Here is a 15,996-nt window from a genome sequence, read left to right as displayed (position 1 = left end):
CAGGGAGGGTGGGAAACTCAGGGAAGGAGGGGAGTTTCGCTGGCTCTTTGTCAGGCACTGGGATGATAACATGTAGGATTGAAAAAGAAAATTAAATTAAGTCCTAGGCCTGAAAATCTGCAAACTTCTTAAAACTATCTTTTACTTTATACCTGGATAAACTTAGTAACGAAAAAAAAGAGGGTAAAAAGGCAAAGAATATGGCAGGAATGCCATTAGTAACATCACTTGTTTGGGATCTACCTTTTGAAAGGGAAAAAATGCCAAGCAAAGCAAGTGTCTGTTGTTTTACCTGGTGCACTTTGCATTTACATATGAATTTTACTTTTGGGACTTACATGTTTTATTTTTTGAGCCAACCTCCTCCTCCTTTATGGCTGGACTCAAACAATTGTGTATGGGATGAAGTTCAGGGATGCTGGGATGCTCCCACTCCTGCCCAGTGCCAGCCAGGCCAGAGTGCCCATGTCACAGCTCTGCCTGGATACACAATTCCTCATGGAAAACACTAAATCCACCTAAACAACACAAGAAGGTGCAAAAGGGTCAGTTTATTATTATTTCCCACTGGGGATTAATATAAAAACATGAGAATCCTGATCCTGGTTCCCATATCAAGGACAAGTCCTCTGTTTCCAATCTGGATCTGTTTGACACCATATCCAGCAGGAAGGCAAAGCTGTTATCTCCAATGCTGGGATGAAAACAAGGAGCGAGGACTTTATCTCCAAATGAGGGAGAGACAAGATTGTCCATATGTTTCCCATACTTCCTCTGATTCAGATAATCTTTTACAGATTAACCAGAGGCTCCTCATTCTTTGCAAACAAAACAAAATGCTCCTGTCCCTGAAAACTTTTACAGTCATTATTTTTCAAAACAAAGATGTGACCAAAATTTGGAAAAATAATAAGAAGGATGGAGTTGGGTGATTGGTCAGACACTGTCAGCTTTAATGGGAAAGAATTAAAGCTACTGAAATGTTTGGAACAGAAACCCCTTTCAGCAGCACCATGAGATGGGCTGGCCTTGCTGCCTTGAGGAACTCATTATTTTAATCATTGCAACCTAAGAAAAACCTCAGGCTTTGGACTGAAAAAAAAAAGCTGGGCAGTGTTGTCACCTGTCCCACCACTGCTGCTCCCCCTGTGCAGCCTGGGGCTGATGACACCTTTCAGCTCAATTCAGAACCAACACCACAAAGCAAACTATGGTCTGAGCAATAAGGTGCCAACAAGTGTGTCTGTGATCAGTGCTTAGTGAGCAGTTTCACTCCTTCAGCAGAGCATGAAGACTCCCCCTGCTGCATGTCTGACACCACAGGGAAGGCAGATGGGCCCGGCTCTCTGTTTATAGCCTGGGTAATCATTTCACATTAAACGGGGGTGTTTGCTAGCACACTGTGCCCAGCAGTGCCAGAGCTGTATCAAGAGAAAGGAGAAAATCTCTCATTTCAGCCATGATTTTCAGACTAGACCAGGGCCCCTCTCCACAGAGGCCTCTTTTCTGATGGAGGCCTTGAGGATGTTGGGTTTCTGCACAGATAGCTGACACACATGGGAAATTTTATCCGTTGTATCTCCCTGGGTGAAACTTCTAGGTACCTTTCACCCTCATTGGAGTTTCACTCTGACCACGCTGCTGAGCCTCTGGAAAGCCCAGAGAAGGGACCAGGGTGCCTGTGTTCCACTTGGAAAAAGGCTTCAGGATGGGAAGGGTATCCCTATCCCTGCCAAAACACACAAAAGTCTGTAATAGGAATGGATATTCTCAGGTGACTATTCCAAATCCTAGTAAAGTCAAATCAGTGTATCATTTACTCTCTGTAATTGATTTTATTATTTGTTAGTGATTGAAATCGGGACTCAGGATTTGTCTTTCTCACCAGGGGCAGTTCTTGTGGCGGTCTCGGCACGGAAGCTGTGCAGACACAGAGACACGCTCCCCGCTCTGCCAGGCTGGGGCTGTGCCAGGCCGGGGCTGTGCCAGGCTGGGGCTGCCTGGTACCTGCCACGAGCCAGGCTCAGGGACTCATGGAAAGCTGTTCCCTGAGCTCCTGCAGTAGCCCGTAGGGTGGGATGGTGAATCCAGCAGCGCTCAGTGCAGAGTGGGACGCCGGTGGAGGAGCGGAAAGAAAGGACGGGAAATCCTGTGCGCGGCCGTGCTGGCTGCAGCGCCCCTCGGCAGCGCTTCCAGGCTGCTCGGCTGCGTGCTGCACCTCCAGCTGCACCTGCAGCACGGCCCGAGCTCGGGCGGCTCCGCTCCTGGCACGGGGCTGCGGGGCACAGCTGGCACAGCTGGCACAGCCGAGCTGCACGGCCCTTCCAGTGCAGCACTGCCCACACAGCCCTTGCCCTGGGCCGTGCCCGCCGTGGATGCTGCCGGGGTTTTGGTGAACCCACTGCACGGGTTTACCAAAGCCGGCGTGGCCGGTGAAGATGGGGCACCGTGGCCTTTTCCCCCTGGGCCGAGCGAGGGACATTTCCATTTCCAGCTGGCTCTGAGCAGCAGCAGAGCTTCGGGCGGAAGCGCTGCTGGCTTTGGAAGCCTGGAGATGGTGGTAACCCCAGCAGAAACAGCAAAAATTGTCCTGAAAGCGGCAGGCTGGCGAGGCGGGCCCCGCTGCGGGTGCAGGCTGGCCGGGCTGCCGTTATCTGCGGCTCACAGCAGGAAGGAGTCCCGGGCCACCGCCCCAGGCCTTGCCCCATCTCCAGGCACGGCGGGCGATGGCCCATGTCAGCGCCACAAGCCCGTTTCCCCCGGCAGCTGCCGGCGGGCAGATTAATGGGTCACAGGGACACGGCTGCAATCGGCGCGCCTCAAACCGCGTGTCCGCGTCCCTGAGCCCCAAACTCCCCGAAGCGAGCTCCCCGTCAGCGAGCTGGGCTGCAAAGCCGTGCAAAGCACTTCCTCTGGCGTGGGCCTTCTTCGCTAGCACAAAGTCAGTTTTGCTTCCTTAAGAAAATACATATGCAAAGCCCAGGCCGTGGCCGTGGTTACCGCTGCACGTAGGGCTCGCTTGGATCCCCGGGCCCCCTAGGTTTGGTAAGTGTCACTCCCTGGCCTGTCACCGCTTCCCCTGGGCAGCCCCACATGTTGCAATTGGCCCCGCGGCACCGGGGAGGCGGTGGCGGTGCCAGCAGCGCTGCCAGAGCCCGGTGCGCCCGCAGCAGCCCCAGCTGGGACTGAGCCTCTGGCCCGGCCTCGCCGCCGCGGAGCGCAGCAGGACGGGGCGGCCGTCGGACACGGACGGTGAGTTGTTCGCAAAGCTGGACGGTTTCGTGGTCGCCTTTCCTTGTGCTGCTTTCGCATATGCATCTCACTATCTTGGCTTAGTGAAGACTGGAATAATTTATTAGAGAAACGAACACTAAATGCAAGATGTTTTTATGCAAGGCACTAGTGCCAAACCTCTGTGGTCCTGAAGAGCATTAAAAGTCGCAGTCAGAGCCACCACAGACCCTCTGCGGCGTGTGCTGGGGTCCTCTGCCATGGCGCCACCACGTGCATCTTCTCTTTTCCTCTGCTTTTACTATAGTTTATCTGTTCATCACCTGTGGCGATTACCGTGCTGGAGAAGTTGAGAGAGAGGTTTTCACATGCTTACAAGAGCCCTGTGAGCTGGTTTAACACCCGGTGTGTCCTGGCACAGGGCCGGCGAGGCAGCCCCGCCATGGCTGTGCTGCACTTTGGGTTCAGTTCCCAGCGGGGCCGAGCGCTGCTCCTCCGCAGGGTCCTGCCAGCCCTGGAGGCAGCTGGGTGTCCGTCCCTGGAGCATCGCTCCTCAGCCCCGCTCTGCCGCGCTGGGGGGCGGCTGTACCTTAAGCACATGGCAGATTAAAATGACATTAATCCTTTGAGAGCGACCCTCAGCTTCCTACCGTGAAATCCGCTGCTGCTGGCGAACGTCCCGGCAGCTCTCCGTGACTAAACACCACCTTGGATCGCAGGCAGCAGCCGCCGGGCTGAGCACCCACACTGCTCCCGAGGGGCTGGGGGAGCCACCAGGCGCTGCTGGAGGGGCTGCAGCGTGAGCTGCATACAAGGAAAGAAAGTGCAAAGCTATAATGTGTATCACAATTATTTGCGGGGAATTGCACTGTGGATTTTGCTCATTTATGTGCTTGTAGACTAGGAGAGATTATTTTATTGTTTTCAACAAAAATACTATCACATAGGAGTTGCAGGAGGCTTTAAAATAAGAGGCCAAAACGATGTAAGGGCCAAATGATAAATTTGCGTGTTATATTTTCAGAAATGCAGATGAGATCATTAGAACAGAAATGTTTTAATGTTTCTGGGCTGGCGGGAAGCGGTGGCTGCGTGTGCCGTGCCGCGGGAGCGGGTTCCGGAGGAGCAGGGAGGCAGCAGGGCCTTCTGTGGCGGCAGCACTGCCGCTTGTGTCAGACCTTTTTGGGGAACTTGAGCTTCACCAGTGCTGCACAAATAAGGGCATCAGGAAGCAAACGGCTTCTCCAGGGTCGCAGTCATATTCAGACCATGTTTGAAGTGACTCATGTGTCTGCCTTTAACAAAGGCTCAAGGAGGGAAGGAAAATCAGAGTGTAGGTTGATTTTGTGACTGCTGTATTGCAGATATTTGGTGACCACTGGCCCTGCTGCCTGCCGGGCCCAGAGGGAAGGGCAGCACCCTGGCACTGTTTTCACAGGTCAGCCTCTCACCTCAACAGCACCAGGGCTGCACTGACTCAGCCACGAGAGCTCCTCTTTCTTGCTCCAGGTGCAGTAGCACATAGAGACTCGTTTTAAACCATAAAATACCTCTCAAAAAACTTTCTCAGCACACAATGTTTCTCTTTGTCCTTGAGAACTGATTTATGTCTTCAGGGCTGAGTGGCACACAATGCTGAGTGTGCAATGACACATTTCTTTATCTTTGCTGTAAGACAATTAGTCTGCTGGAATCCCAGGTGGTGACTGTTGCTGGTATTGGATGATGACCTGGGAGACCCCTGGATCTGAGATTTCCTTACTGTTTCCTCTTTACCCTGCCCTGCCTGGACATTTTGTTATGACAGAGCTTGTGCCTGACATACGTCCTCTAGGGTTTGATCCCCTGTAACCTACATAAACTGATGTGAATGGAATGCATTCACTTTATGGGATACAGTCAGAAATGCTATCACTGCGCCCAGGACACAGCTCCGGTCTCGCAGCACCAAGACACTGTCCTACACCATTATTTAAGAAGAATTTGGGCAGGGAGGAGTTAGTACAGTAACTTTGTGACCAGAACAAGTGCTTTGAAAATGCCCAGCATGGTGATGTCGGTTCTCAGGGAGGAAATGGCCCACGGAGCTCTTTGTGCTCGAACGGGAACAGGAAGAGCACAAATGACCCAGTACAATGTTCACTCCCACTGGGGCTGTGCAGCCAGGGCTGCATTGTCCGAGGGAACATCTGCACTGCACCAGGTGAGGCAGGTAAATATAAAATATATGGGATACCAGTTGTCATGGATCTTGTTCTGATCTGGATTAAACTTCATTGAAACACAATGCAAGAACACGTGTAAGAACATGACATTTTTCTGAAAGAAAATGGAATGTTTCTTTGTCCTTTCTAGGACATGTTTCTTGTCTCCAGTTTCTAGGAAAGAGCCATCAGAGGTATCAGAAAGCTCTCCTTCCCTGCCAGTGAGGTGCCTGCACTCCCTCGGGCATGCAGCACACCTGGATGCTCCCCAGGCTGGGCAGCTCTGAGGAAGGATACTCACTAAGCCCATCCTGTTTCCAAAGTGCTGCCTGCTCTGTTGCAGAGGTGATTAGAGCACAAGAAAAGCAAAGTTAATTATATCCCCTCCAGGCTGTGCAATAGAACAAAAAGCCTCATGAAGGAAGCAGCTGGAGTTAGATCTCGAGACCAGGTAACAAAATTTGTCTCCCAAAGTCAAATGAGGAATTATTTGTTATAACTTCATCTCACAAAACATAACCCTTTGGTTAGGTGTCTGTGTTAAAGGATGTTTAACACTACTTGACACTGGAGATAAATTCCTTGTCGTTTTCCTTGTCTCTTTCCTTGTCTCTTTTCAGTTTGTTTATGTCTTTCCTAAAGTGTGGTTAGCATGATAGTGGTTTCATGGCTCTGGCTGCGTGTGCTGGCAGGGGACACATTAATACACATCTGGCTAATCTAGACTATTGTTTCCTTTTCTGCACTCTGCTGTCAGCATCACCCACGCGGCAGGACCGACACTGCCCTGTGCCACAGAGCCGACCTGTTGCCTGCGATGGGCCTGCTGCTCGGGAGGGCCGGGGAGCGGAGCAGCTGCTCACGGTGGGTGCCGGGGAGCCCCGGGAGAGCCCCGGGAGAGCCCCGGGAGAGCCCCGGGCAGCCCCCGCAGCCCCTCCAGCCTCCGGGCTGGCCTCGCCGACAAAACCAACCGCGCTGCGATGGCTCCTCTTGCTACCGGGAAGGAGGAGCGGGAGCCGGGAGGAAAGCAGGCTCCTTCTACCCGCTTTGGGCAGCAGATCTTTAGAGGATGGCGTCCTCAGGAGCGGCGTGAGGGGGGTCTGGAGCAGTCGCGCCGGGCGCTCTGCGGGCACGGCCGGGCCGCGGCAGCGCTGCCCGCGCCCAGGCCAACGCTGCCGTGCCTCCCCCGGCCGGAGGCGGCGGGGCCGGGCACGTGTGCGGGCCCGGGCTCGGTGACTCATGAGGCGCCGGCCGCTCCGCCGCGGGGAGGATGAGGGAGGGCGGCCCCGGGGGAGGGCAGCCCGCCGCGCCGCCGCCCCGCTCCGCGCCTTCCCCTCGCTCCCGCGGTGCCCGGAGCGCGGAGGCCGCGCCGGGATTAGGTGAGCGCGGCCGGGGTCGGGGCCGGGGGCGGGGCCGGGGCCGGGGCCGGGGCCGGGGCGGGCCCGGCCCCCCGCGGGCCCGGGGCTGGCGGCGGGGCCGGGGCCGGGTGGCGCTTCCGGGCGGGGCGGGGGCGGCGGCGGAAGCGGGGCCGGGGCTGGCGCGGGGAGCCCGGGCCGCCGCTGCCCCCGCCCGCCGCGCCCGCGGCACCGTCAGCATGAGCCGCTGAGCCGGGCGGGCCGCGCCGGCAGGGCCCCGCCGGCAGGCCCGGGGGGAGGGCGGCGCCGAGGCCCCGGCCCCGCGGCGGGGGAAGCGGGCGCCGGCCCGGGGGGGGCGGCTCCGCGGGGAAGGGAGGCAGCGTTGCTGCGGGCCGGGAACGGGGACCGGGGCGCGGCGCTCCCCACGCGTGTCCCCGCCGGGAGCCCGGACTCCCCCCGCGGGGCTCGGCCGAGGGTCGGGGCCCCCGGGCCGGCTCCGCGCTGCCCCGGCGGGCGGGGGGCGGCCGCAGAGGCCGGGGCCGCGGTGCGAGGCGGGCGCGGAGCCCTGTGCGCACCCACCGCACGGCCCGCGGGAAACTGAACTGCTTGTTTTCTTTCGAGAGAAAGTTCTTGAACTCAGAACTTGGGTTTGCAGGTGCAAACAAGTCCGTTTGTTGAGATGTTGGTATAGTGGAAGGGAAAAATGCAGGAATGTTTGTGTAAAATGGTTGTCTTGGAAAAATATGTGACTGTTTCTTTTAGAAAGAAATAATTTCTTTTGGTCATTTTTTTGAGGTGGGGAATGTATGCCCCGGAGCAAGGGAGAAGCAGGACATGGGTGACAGAGATAATGAAGTGCAGGAGAGCAGGTTCAGGGAAGGAATGTAACGGGAAAGAAGGATGGGAGTAATGAATAGTAATGGTGAATAACTTAACTGGGTTATGTCTTTTTTTGGCACTATGGAGAAAGGTTTCTAATGAAACGACAACACATTCCAAAGTGACAAATGATTTGCATAATGAATAATTAACCGATGGCGCTTGTTGCTGCAGGGGAAGTTTGGGGTGAGAGCCGAGAAGAAGTTGCAGGCTCCCCTCAGGCTGGCTGCATGTGACACTGACCCTGGGCAGGCCCACTGGCAGAGAACAGTGTTATGATAATTTAAAGTAGATAAAAGAGGAAGAAATGAGAGGCTGGGCAGCCCCGTGCTCAGTGCAATGGTGACAGGACTGCTGCACGTGGAAGGCTGGGATGTGCCACTGCAGGAGCCAGAGGTGTTGGGAGTGTTTCTGCTCTGGGCTGAAAGCAGGTGTGGGTACTGACCAGTTTGGGTGTATCCCACAGCTGCCTCCAGCCTGGTCCCCCCGGGTAGGTGTCTGAGGAGAATCTGAAATGTACACCTGCAGTCTGGAGGGCAGGTGAATGCCCCGTTCCGTGGCCTTGGTGTGATGTCCCAGCCATGCCCTGCTGCATCCCTGCATCTGGTGCTGCTCTGACTTGGCTGTCCTTGGAGCTGGCTGTGTTGGAAGCCTGGAGTATAACTGTGAGGTCCTGGAGCTGTGATGGGAGCATGCACTGCCCATTGGCAGGGTGCTGCCCCGCAGGGCTGGGGTTTGGCTGCCACATCAGACAGGCTGTAAAGGCTCTTGTGAGGTCCCACTGTCCAGGAGGGTTTCTGTGGCCACAGGAAGGTTCTTACAGGTGTGGTGTAGATGAAGATCTGATGGCCAGCTTAGATTAAATCATAGGCTTTCCTCTCTGGTTTTATTTCCTTCGAGTACTTGTTTCATTCTGCTGCTTCAGTGTCAGTGGGGAGGTGGTATTGACAGTGTATTGACAGCCTGTAATTAGGGGCATGAGCCTCAGCACCTCTTCATTCCTAAATAGTGGATGATTTCTGCTCAGGGTGATTACTGTTCAGGAACTGCTGGATAATCTGCAGACATCATTTTCTGACACTGAGGAAGTCACCCGTGTTGGGCTGTAAAAGGCCTTGTGGTAACTCTTACTTTCAAAGGCTTAATAGGTGTTTTCCTTAGGCATATTTTCGATGGGAATGTTGTAAACAGCATGTTAGCTAAGGGCAACTTGTTAAGGTAAAGCTGCAAGGAAAAGTTCTGTTCCCATTTGTTATGATTTATGTTCATGCCAAGGATGATTTTTGCAACTATGAGTTTATCAGCAAATTCCTGCTACTACTCTTGTCTGGAGGGAAGGGAGAGGGAGGATCTGGCAGAGTTCAGTCACTTCCCTGGGAATTCCTGCCCTTCGGTGTGACCTGCTGTGCCCAGCCCTACACAGAGGCTCTCCTCTCCCTTGCATGACTGGTAGTCTCCACTGTTTGTGTGCCTTAAGGATTAGAGCAGTTTCCTATGGTTATTATTTTTTAATTTTATTAACAATTATATACTGTAAACTTAGTTTCCCAAGTTACGCAGTAAACAACATTTCTTTCCTCCTATCCCCTAGTTATTTACCAAAAGGATAAACATGTAAATATGTTTGAATGCTGTCCCTGGTTACATTTGGAGCCTGCTCTGCCGAGAATATGTGCAATTGCAATTCCATTAGTATCAAAGAGAGTTCCCAGCAATTAACAAGGAAAGAGAAGGGACTATTAAAACTGTGCTGTGGTTGTGCTGAAACTTCAGTTCATCCTAAGATAGGAAAATACAGTTAATGTGCCGAGTTGTGAGGTGAAGGCTTGCTGTGGTTGCTGTGAGGATGCTGGAGCCCACTCTCCCTTCAGCAGTCTGTGCAAGGGGAATGTCCTGGGCAGGACTGTGATCAGAGAAAAAAGCCAGTGACAAATGTTGGTTTACCCTGATCTGTGCGTTCAAAACCAGCAGTAAGTTTTGCTGTTGTGAAGATGCTCTGAAGTCTCCTCAGCAGCTTCAGAGGCAGCGACAGAAGAGCAACAGCAGCACCTGAGCTGGGGCAGGCTGACAGATACGAGGCTTCCTATGCCCATTGGGGAGTTGGGGGTTGGATGTGTGCTGATTTCACCTCAGGGTGAAATCCCACTATCTATCAGATAAAGAATTGGTTTTCCTAAAGGGTCAATTAATTTTTTTAAATATCTACTTTCTGTCAACTCCTACCCTGTGAAGCAGTCCATGTTTCAGATTATGTGCATGTAATTGCTATAGAAGAATATTTTTATCCAAAATATCTTTATTTTAAGTAGCTGGGAAGAAAAAAAAGTTTGCAATAGGTATAATCTATCTCCAGTAAAATCTAACTTGAGTTTCTCACAATTCAGCTAGATTAATCTTGAATTTTTGAAGGTAAAATTGCTGTTGGTACTAATTAGTAAGAGCAGCAGCGGTGTGTAAGGTGACAGACAGCACTTCTGTCAAAAGGGTGCAAAATCCTGCATTAAATTGGGCAGGTGCCCGACCAGCATTAGCCCAGCCTGGAGAATGGGCCAGCTCAGCTTGGGTCTGCCTGTCCTTCCAGAGCCCCGCTACCTCCTGGAGCTGCCCTGATCTGAGCACTGTGATCAAATCTATCACTCCTGTGTGCTTGTGGGACCTTTGCTTTGGGCAAATAGGCCAAATACTACTTTTCTCAGAAAAATATTTTGGTACGTAAACATGCAAGGTGCACACAAGCAGCTGAACCGAGTGAACTTGTGCAGAATAAAAGGCAATGAGTATTAGATGGGTTGGAATGTGTCCAGTCCTTGTGTGTTTTGAGCAGAGCTCCTGCACAGCCCGCCACGGTTAGCCTGGCTGGGCTGGGCTGGGCTCCTTTTATCAGTCCTTGTGAATGTACAGGTGGCAGCTCCAGCGCCTGCAGCGTGCCCGGCTTTCCCTGTGGGAAGTGTACCTCGCTGTCCGCCCTGGGGCAGGCTGCTCTTGTAAAAGGAATTTCTTTTCCCTTATGTAACTTGTTGGTGTTACATCCAGAGTCGGCTCTTGCAAAAGTGCGTCAGTCTTGCTTGCAGCGGCACAGAAAAAAACTTACCAGAGCGTGCGCTGAATTCCCCCCTTATCTCTCTATAGCACATTTTATGTATCTTGTAGTGAGATGTTTTGTTTCTACAGTTTCAGACTTCGTGTTTCAGAAGATTAATAGACTTAGCAGCCCTGTTTGCTCAGCTTAGCAGCGATAACAATGTAATAAGTCATGAGACGGTCGCAGATCATCTGGCAAGGCAAAGTATGCCTCGGACTTGAACTTGGAGCAGGTATTATTTGCAAAGAAAAGTGAAATGTCGAAAGCATTATAAATAGCGTGTCCTGACTTGGGTGGCTGTGGGTTCAGGTCTGCCTGCAGAGGCTGCACAGCTGATGGCGTCTGCATTCCCGTGCGGACGGAGCGGGAGGGTGAGGGCAGGTCGTGCCCTGCATGGCTGCTGTTCGCTGGGTGGGGAGAGGGGCTGGGGAGAGGGGATGCGGGAGAGGGGCTGGGGAGAGGGGCTGTGCTCGGGCAGGGCTGCAGGAGCAGGGCTGCAGGAGGAGCAGGGCTGCAGGAGGAGCAGGGCTGCAGGAGGAGCAGGGCTGCAGGAGGAGCAGGGCTGCAGGAGGAGCAGGGCTGCAGGAGGAGCAGGGCTGCAGGAGGAGCAGGGCTGCAGGAGGAGCAGGGCTGCAGGAGGAGCAGGGCTGCAGGAGGAGCAGGGCTGCAGGAGGAGCAGGGCTGCAGGAGCAGGGCTGTGCTCGAACAGGGCTGCAGGAGGAGCAGGGCTGCAGGAGGAGCAGGGCAGCAGGAGCAGGGCTGTGCTCGAACAGGGCTGCAGGAGGAGCAGGGCTGCAGGAGGAGCAGGGCTGCAGGAGGAGCAGGGCTGCAGGAGGAGCAGGGCTGCAGGAGGAGCAGGGCTGCAGGAGGAGCAGGGCTGCAGGAGCAGGGCTGTGCTCGAACAGGGCTGCAGGAGGAGCAGGGCTGCAGGAGCAGGGCTGTGCTCGAACAGGGCTGCAGGAGGAGCAGGGCTGCAGGAGGAGCAGGGCTGCAGGAGGAGCAGGGCTGCAGGAGGAGCAGGGCTGCAGGAGGAGCAGGGCAGCAGGAGCAGGGCTGGGCCCCGGGCTCCCAAAGCCTCCCGCAGCATTCCTGCTGCCCTGCTGCCTCCCGCGCCAGCGACTCCAACTGCGAGCAGTGAGTAAGGACTTGGGAACCCAGAGCATTTTTGGGCTCTGGGCCCAATCCTGCTTCCAGAGAAGTTAATTGGAATTTTTTCCTTCTAAAAAAGGGAGAGCAATCAGAAGCGCGCAGCTTAGTCCCGCAAGGCCAGGCACTGCTGAGCGTGGTGTGCGAGGCCGGGCAGGGATGGGCTGCGGGCAGCCGGAGTCCCCGGGGGACCGGGATGCGCTCCCGAGGCTGCCGGAGTCCCCGGGGGACCGGGATGCGCTCCCGAGGCTGCCGGAGTCCCCGGGGGACCGGGATGCGCTCCCGAGGCTGCCGGAGTCCCCGGGGGACCGGGATGCGCTCCCGAGGCTGCCGGAGTCCCCGGGGGACCGGGATGCGCTCCCGAGGCTGCCGGAGCCCGGCGCTGCAGCGGCGTTATCTGCACTGCGGTGACAGCACCCGGCGCCAGGAGATAAGCTTCTCCTTTAGATGGAAGGGAATTTCTGAGGGAGCACGTGGAGTTTGCTGTGTCGGCTGGGTGTAGATGTGCCCAGGGCCGGGAGCTCGGAGCCCCGGGCGCTGCAGCAGGCACATGTGCCAGCCTTCCCGAGCGGGGTGCCGGGCTGGAGCGCAGCAGCAGCAGCAGCAGCAGCCCTGCACTGGCCGCAGAAAGGAGCCGCTGGCAGAGGGGCTGTGCGGGGCACCCGCCCTTCCTCTTCCTCGCCGCTCCCAAGGGCCGCCCCTGGGATTTCAGAGCTGCTCTGGCTGCCAGGGAAGGAAGGTCCCGTCAGCTGCGCGCACTGATAAACACGGCACGGCCTTCTGGGGAGAAAGAACTCTCCTCTTCTCCTCTCTGACCCTCTGAAGCCTGGAATAAAATCCAAACAAAAACGTTGATGCCGGTGTGTGGAAGAGTTTATTAGTGCCTGGGCAGCATTCTGGACTTTGTGTGGCCACCTCTGCTTTTCAGTGAGCTCTGATACTCTTTACCTATAATTTTATATGGGAATCCTTCCATGCTCCAAATATAGGCACAACTTCAGTGGACTTTGAGTCTTCTTTCAAGCAGTAAAAAATCAAAGGTAGTGAGTCTGTATTTCTGATAATGTAACTATGTATTTTTCAGCTTTTTGATGTGTAGCGGTTCAGGGTGTGCAGGCACTTACTGTGGTGCTGGAGCTTTGCAGGCTGCTGGGAAGGAAGTCCCTGGGCAGATCTCTGCTGCTTATCACTGTTTTATTGAGCTCCTGTATTTATGTGCAAATATATTCAATAAATAAATCTTTAATGATGTGATTTTTGTTGTGAAAAGTAGACACAGCTCCATTCGATTCTTCTAATTAAATACAGCTAATGGTAGGACAGAAATACAAGCACTTGAACTTCTTTCACTCACTTTTCTGCATGACTGCCAAAATTATTGCTTTGGATTTGGTTTGGTTCCTACAACTTCTGAGCATTCTGTCTTTAATCACCATTTTTATAAAAGCTAGGTTTTCTTAAGTCATTTCAGAAGCTGTTTTCCAAATATCCCATGTTTTTTGTGTAAGAGCAGGAATTTAAACTTTCATTCTTGGTGTTTGAAAATGGCTTTTAGAGGTAGGAGGGAAAATACAAAGAGAATCTTTTGAGGTTTTTCCAAAATGCTTTCATTGTGTTTAATTTGGGTAGCTTGCTATGTTAATGAAAAAGGGGACACCTTGAGGAAAGCCCAAGTAGAGGATGGAGTATTCCGTGTGAGAAATACTATGGGACAGTGTCAGTGGCAGCACTGGTGCTACACACACACAGGGAGCAGCCCAGCCCAGGAGCCCCTTTGTGACTTGTCCCCCAAAGCTCTGCTGCCTGAGGTTGTGTGCAGCTGGGGCTGTTACAGGCTTCTTCCTCATGGTTATTGTTAGCATGATTGGAAATGAACAAGCGTAACAATATACTAAAGCAAGTACTGATTAACAACTTGTCTCAAAGATATTTTCCACTTCTTTCCTAAAATAAAAGTCATTCCGTTTTTACTACTTCTTTTTAATTCCAGTGACTAATTTGGAGCTTTTGCTTGCTATATGAAGGCACGTGTATTGGTTTAGTTTGCGTGAGATTGGTCACGATCCAAAATTAATCATATCAGAAGTGTTTCTGTGCTGCTAAGCGCTGTATATGTAGGGATCTCTATTAAGTCAAGGAAGGCAGCTCCTAAACTGGTTTAGTTTTGTTGTGTGTGGAAAAATAATTTCGTATTTAGAATATAACAGTCATCTTTGATACCTCAGATGGTGGCAGAGCAGAGAGAATTAAAAATCCCATTCTCTGTGGTTTAGATTCTTATGTAACTACTGAAATAGATTATATAGATTTGTTGTATTTTCTGAGAAGCTGTACAAATTTTTATTATCCTGGAAGGATGTGATTATAAACATAAATTAAATGTAAGGCCAGAATGAATCAAAGCATGGGAAGCGCTCTATTTTGGATCTGAGATTCCCTGAGAAACATCCAGCTGTGAATGCAAATGCAGTCGGCTGTGTCTCCTGTCTCCCAGCAGATGCTGGAGCGTTTTCCAGGGCTGTCCTTGCCCTGTGATTCACGTTGGTGACTGGAGTCGGGCGGTGGCTCCCTGCTCCCGGTGTCCCCAGCATGGCAGCGCTGCCAGCCGTGGTGCTGTGTGGTTTCAGAGCTGTGGGACTGGGGTGCCACTGGCCGTGCTGCAGAGCCTGCTTTGCCCCTTGGGCAGCAGTCCTTCGGTCCACGCCGAACTGCTCTGAGGACTCCGCTGTCCCTCATTCCCGTGTAACTTGCTGGTCCCTGGGGAGGAGCAGGTGACTGTCCCTGCATCGCCATAGCTTGCCGTGGCTGAGCTGAAGTGACCAGTTCTCAGATCTGCTGCAAGCAGAACTCGGTGGAAGGAGTTCCTCATCAGCTGGACTCAACGTCCCTTTTCGGTTGCCCTCAAGTCAGATGCAGGATGAAGCAATCCGTAATTACCATAGCTCCAATGGGCCTGGCTGGCAGTGTGCCTGTTATGCAGCAGGCAGAGAGCAGCAAGGTGTCCCCCATGGAATCGTGTCCCACTGAGGTCCACGTGTCCTCAGGGCCAGGAGAGCTGCTGGCATTGTCACTGGGAGTGGGATGACACACCAGCGTGGAGCAGGTGACAGGAATGGCCTCTTCTCTTCCTGGTAATTGGGTTCAGATTTAATCTTGCTAGTTAATTTGATGTGTGCAGGGATGTGGTGGCTGCATCCAGACTCCTGGCTCAAGATTATTGTCCTAATGAAGTGGTTGTCATGTGAACAGGCAAGAACTTTGAAATGTGGAGTTTTTGCTGTGGGTGAAGGTGGGAGGGGTGGCCCAGCCAGGGATGAGTTTGTGAGGCCAAGGGGAGAAGCTAATTGTCTGGAGGAAGTGCTACTATTACTAAATCAATAATGTTAGTAGTGGCCATGTGTATGTCCTGATCAATCAGGTGCTGACTGCAGTGGTCTCTTAGGACTCCTTTTTTCCCCTGCTTTATCCAGCTGTCTTGGGAAGAAAAAGCCACCCTTTGCACCAGGGCCACATGGCAGCTGCATTAGGAAGGGAAGTGGAAACCTGAGCAGTAAAATAAGGTGCTGGTCTGTTTTCCCTTCGGTGCAGGAGATGTTCAGGCATCAGACCCACAGGAAGCTGGGGTTGGTGCCTGCTGCACCTCTCACCAGTGAGAGGTCACTTCTCCCTGAAACCATCAGCATCAGCTGAATTTGGTGTCAGAGGGAAGCAGTTCCTTCCCTTGCTGAGTCATGGACGTGGCTTTTTTTCTGCAGGGATTCTTATTATGGATGGTGCTAATCATCATGTTTTATATAAATTCACACTCACACGTGCAGCTAGAAATCACCTGTCACTATGGGACAGTTTCTGCCTCTTAGCTACTGCTGCAGGTGCCCCCCAGCTCTGAATCTCGCTGGTGGGACTCACCCAGGGGTTTGCCATGTGGCTGTTCTGGAGGACAGCACCCAGCACCCACTGAGACGGGAGATGAGCTAGAGAGTCACAGCTCCGTGGTGCAGTCAGGGGTCTGTTCACACACCCTGTGCTGCCCTGGGGAGAGCCGGGCTGGGGGGCAGCTCCTGGGCTGGCCCCGCTGCCGTGGCTCACCTTGCTGCTC

The 15,996-nt window shown here is 53.4% G+C and overlaps 1 protein-coding gene across 4 annotated transcripts in view; it reads left to right on the top strand.

Moving 5' to 3' along the window:
- The first annotated feature begins 2,800 nt into the window (after window positions 1-2,800).
- Window positions 2,801-15,996, top strand: part of MBNL1 (muscleblind like splicing regulator 1) — a 68,174-nt gene continuing 54,978 nt past the window's right edge. The window contains exon 1 of one of the 4 annotated variants that reach the window (XM_088060943.1): window positions 2,801-3,045. The gene's annotated coding sequence lies outside the window, so the exon portion shown is untranslated. Of the gene's footprint in view, window positions 3,046-3,077; window positions 3,253-6,699; window positions 6,815-10,880; window positions 10,984-15,996 lie in introns of those variants that run through there. The other 3 variants (XM_088060939.1, XM_088060941.1, XM_088060942.1) reach the window with 3 other exon arrangements.

Source organism: Pseudopodoces humilis, chromosome 11 (assembly GCF_049639895.1).
Source record: "Pseudopodoces humilis isolate 2021_Gansu_Grassland_sample_001 chromosome 11, ASM4963989v1, whole genome shotgun sequence".
In the NCBI taxonomy this organism is placed as follows: Eukaryota; Metazoa; Chordata; class Aves; order Passeriformes; family Paridae; genus Pseudopodoces; species Pseudopodoces humilis.
The sequence above is the reverse complement of the archived record's forward strand: the minus strand, read 5'-3'. Positions and strand labels throughout refer to the sequence as shown.